We start from the raw sequence: 4,871 nt of genomic DNA, 5'->3' as shown, positions 1-4,871 counted from the left end.
ACTGAAAGGAAAGGGAAAGAGAGAGAAGAAGAAAAAGAGGCACAGAGAGAGCTGGACAGACAAAGACAAGAGAAACAGATAAAGAAACATGGGAAGAGAGTGAGGCAGGCGGGCAACGAGAAAAGACAGAGACCCTGAAACGAAAAGAGGCAGTAACCTGGGACAGGGAAATAAGAGACAAGAAAAATGGAGAAGAACATGAAATCTGGGTTTGAGACTCAGTTTGCTCAACTCTGAAATGAAGGAAAAGATTCCATCCGGCAGAACTGCTGATTAAATACAATGGATACATAAAGTTCTTGGCACTGCGCCCCGTGCGTAGTAGTTCAATAACGTTGGCTACTATTATTGTCAGAGAAAAAACAGAACTATTTCTAAAAGGGTGGCCATCAGAAAACGTGCTATCTTAACACCGTGTGTTTATATTAACAGGCATTAGAAGATATATTCAACCTTCACAGCAAAACTAAAACTTCACAGATACTGCTTAAAACAAGACTACGTTTTTCAAAATTGCTTAGCCCAAAGAGAATTACTAGATCGAAGAAAAGACAAGTCATACGGCAAAATTCTCCAAGGGGTAGTCAGATATCAAACGATATCAAATGTCATCTGTGTGGGAAAAAAAATCTACAAATAATAATGAACACCAGAGCTCCCAGCAGTTAACTACACACTTACTACGCGCCAGGGTTAGGCACTTAAAAGCATCACCTCCGTTATTAGGCAAAGCTGCCCTATTACGCAGGAAACATAAACACACTAATTTTAAAGACTAGGAAACTAAGGTTTGGTGATAAATCACCTGACAAATCTTACAGGCTCGCAAAAAGTGGGCCTCTGATTCCAGAGCCGGGTTCTTCACCAAAACTAACTCAAGAACCTGGGGTAAGAGGCAGACCCTAGACCAAGCAACAGACACGCGGAGAGGGACTCGGGCTTGGAGGACACGGGTACCAGGGCAAGAATGAGATGGGAAGACGGCGGGGAGAGATGCACAGAGCCTAGAGACACCTGGCGAACGGAGACACCAACATTAATCCTGACCCTCTGACGCCGAAACGTGACAGAAAGGCAGAACGAGACTGGGACAGACACACGGTGACAAATGCTTTGCAAAAACGCCGAAAGAGACACGGACACGAGCACAAGGTAGGCCCGCGGGAGGTAGCGGCGCTGACACACAGACACAGGCAGACGCGGGAGAGACGGAGAGACGCGGGCGGCCCAGGCCGGCCGTGAGCAGACACACAAAGGCCGCGGAGACGCCCGAGCGCGCCCGCCCACCGCGCCCCTGCCCGCGCTCACCTCGGTCCCCTCACGCCGCGCTCCAGGGGGTCATGGCGGGCAGACCCCTACCCCCCGCTCGGCCTCGGTGTTGCGGGGCGCGCGCCGAGCCGCGAGCGGCGGACGCGGAGCCGCGCTCGGGCGAACGCGCGGACGCACTGAGGGCCGCAAGCCGACGGCCCCGCCACCCCGGCGCCCGGGAGGGGCGCGGAGAGCCGGGCGGGGGCGGGGGCTACTCTTCATTGCGGTGTGTGGGCTTCTCATTGTGGTGGCCTCTTTTGTTGCGGAGCACAGGCTCTAGGTGCGTGGGCTTCAGTAGTTGTGGCACAGGGCTCAGTAGTTGTGGCTCACGTGCTCAGTAGTTGTGGCACACGGGCTTAGTTGTTCCGCAGCATGTGGGATCTTCCTGGACCAGGGCTCGAACCGGTGTCCCCTGCATTGTCAGGCAGATTCTTATCCACTGCACCACCAGGGAAGCGCAACCCACTATTCTTACCCTTCAGGTGTCAGAGTAAACAGTCATTTCTCAGAGAATCCTTTCTTGGACTATCCAATCTAACATAGGTCTCGTTATTTTCTCTCATAGCCTTTTCTTTCATAGCATATTGCACATTTTAAAAAGTTTATACGTATTTGTTTCCTTTTAGTTACATCTTTCCCACTAGATTGTAAGCTCTATGAGGGCAAGGACCATGTCTATTTAGGCCTTTACTATTTACCTAGAGTCTAGTTCAATGCCTGATACATAATAAATATTTTAAAAATGAATACCAAGGCCATTAAATTGCCAAGCACTTATTATCAAAAAGGCCTGATATTACAAGTGTTGGCAAGGATGTGGAGAAAAGGGAACCCTCATGTACTGTTGGTGGGAAAGTAAATTGGTGCAGTCACTATGGAAAACAGTATGGAGATTCCTCAAAAAATTAAGAATAAAACTACCATATCATTCATTTATTCCACTTCTGGGTATTTATCCAAAGAACATGAAAACACTAATTCAGAAAGATATACGTACCCCTACGCTCATTGCAGCATTGTCCACAATAGCCAAGATAAGAAAACAACCTAAGTGCCCACTGACAGATGAATGGATAAAGAAGATATGGTATGTATATATACACAGTATATATACAATGGAATATTACTCAGCCATAAAAGGATGAAGTCTTGCTATTTGTGACAACATAGATGGACACTGAGATTATCATGCTAAGTGAAATAAGTCAGACAGAGAAAGATAACTAACATATAATTTCACTCACGTGGAATCTAAAACAAACAAACAAAACAAAAATAGATGAACAAACCAAACAAAAACAAACATGTAGAACAGAGTAGTGGTTACCAGAAGGGGAAAGGATTAGGGGTGGGAAATGGGTAAAGGAGGTCAACTCTACGGTGACAGATGGAAACTAAACTTTTGGTGGTGAGCACATTGTAATGTATACAGAAGTTGAAATATAATGTACACATGAAACTTACATAATATTATAAACCAATGTTAACTCAATTAAAAAAAGAAAAGAAATTGCCAAGTACTTTGGAACCTGTGAAGAGTTTTCACACATATTGTCAATTAATCCTTATAATTACTTGCTAAGATATTGCAGGCAGGGTAGATTTTAATGTTTCTATTTTAAAGAAGGTAAGACTTAGAGAGTTTAACTTATGTGGCCAAATTCACACAGCTGGTGGGGCTTGGGTGGGAAGTTAGGTCTTTTGATCATTTAGTTCAGTGCTCTTTCCGCCAAAATGAGATAGTAATGGGAAATTTGTGTGGATACAGAGTACCCAAATAGTGTGCCTAGGAAAGAATCTCACAGTCATGATGCTGAGAACTACTTATCTTTCATTTTCATTTATACCATCCATGATTATTGGGTAAATTTCCCATAGTGTGATAGCAGAAAAATAGATCCAGTTCCTTGTTGAAATATAAGAACAAAAGGTAGGTTCTCTGTCTAGCTGTGACTGGCTGAGGCTGCACAGCAGCATAGGGATGGTAGCCTTGCCCAGCTACTGCAGCACTAGGGTGTCAGTTGGTCCCGCCCAGAACACTTCAATTCTGCCCTGCAAAGATATATTTAATAACTGATTGGTGTGCCCCTTTAATACAAGAAAATGGAAATTGAACAGCCAGAGGAAACCTTTCCCAACACTGAAACCAGTGGTGAATTAGGTAAACGCCCTGCTGAAGATATGGAAGACGAAGAAACTTTTAAAAGATCTAGAAACACTGATGAGATGGTTGAATTACGCCTTCTGCTTCAGAGCAAGAATGCTGGGGCAGTGACTGGAAAAGGAGGCAAGAATATTAAGGCTCTCCGTACAGACTACAATGCCAGTGTTTCAGTCCCAGACAGCAGTGGCCCCGAGTGCATATTGAGTATCAGTGCTGGTACTGAAACAATTGGAGAAATTCTGAAGAAAATTATCCCTATCTTGGAAGAGGGCCTGCAGTTGCCATCACCCACTGCAACCAGCCAGCTCCCACTCGAATCTGATGCTGTGGAATGCTTAAATTACCAACACTATAAAGGAAGCGACTTTGACTGCGAGTTGAGACTGTTGATTCATCAGAGTCTGGCTGGAGGAACTACTGGGCTCAAAGGTGCTAAAATCAAAGAACTTCGAGAGAACACTCAGGCAACAATCAAGCTTTTCCAGGAACGTTGTCCTCAATCCACCGACAGAGTTGTTCTTATTGGAGGAAAACCTGATAGGGTTGTAGAGTGCATAAAGATCATCCTTGATCTTATATCAGAGTCTCCCATCAAAGGACGTGCTCAGCCTTATGATCCCAATTTTTACGATGAAACCTATGATTACGGTGGTTTTACGATGATGTTTGATGACCGCCGTGGATGTCCCGTGGGATTTCCCACGCTGGGAAGAGGTGGTTTTGACAGAATGCCCCCTGGTCGGGGTGGGCGTCCCATGCCTCCATCCAGAAGGGATTATGATGATGAGCCCTCGTCGAGGACCTCCTCCACCTCCTCCTGGACGAGGGGGCCCGGGTGGTGGCAGAGCTCGGAATCTTCCTCTTCCTCCACCACCACCACCTAGAGAAGGAGAGCTAATGGCCGACGACAGAAGAGGGAGAGCTGGCGACCGTTACGGCGGCGTGGTTGGTTTCAGTGCTGATGAAACCTGGGGCTCTGCAGTAGATACATGGAGCCCGTCAGAGTGGCAGATGGCCTATGAACCACAGGGTGGCTCTGGATGTGATTATTCCTATGCAGGGGGTCGTGGCTCATACGGTGATCTTGGCGGACCTATTATTACTACACAAGTAACTATTCCCAAAGATCTGGCTGGATCTATTATTGGCAAAGGTGGTCAGCGGATTAAACAAATCCATCATGAGTCAGGAGCTTCGATCAAAATTGATGAGCCTTTAGAAGGGTCCGAAGATCGGATTATTACCATTACAGGAACACAGGCCCAGATACAGAATGCACAGTATTTGCTGCAGAACAGTGTGAAGCAGTATTCTGGAAAGTTTTTCTAAGTCTAGTGAAGAAATGAAGGGGTGCTGCATCTTTTTTTTTTTTTTTTTTTTTTTTTTTTTTTTTCTCCTT

General features: G+C 45.7%; 1 protein-coding gene and 1 pseudogene across 1 annotated transcript in view; both read left to right on the top strand.

Annotated features, from left to right (window-relative positions):
- DRC9 (dynein regulatory complex subunit 9) overlaps window positions 1-4,871 on the top strand; it is a 43,723-nt gene that overhangs the window by 21,486 nt on the left and 17,366 nt on the right. The gene's annotated exons all lie outside the window — the stretch shown is intronic.
- Window positions 3,412-4,801, top strand: LOC103080069 (heterogeneous nuclear ribonucleoprotein K pseudogene; annotated as a pseudogene).

The sequence above is a fragment of the Lipotes vexillifer genome, unplaced genomic scaffold, assembly GCF_000442215.2.
Source record: "Lipotes vexillifer unplaced genomic scaffold, Lipotes_vexillifer_v1.1 scaffold823, whole genome shotgun sequence".
NCBI classification, from domain to species: domain Eukaryota; kingdom Metazoa; phylum Chordata; class Mammalia; order Artiodactyla; family Lipotidae; genus Lipotes; species Lipotes vexillifer.
Note: the sequence above shows the minus strand (reverse complement) of the source record. Positions and strands in the feature narration are given on the sequence as shown.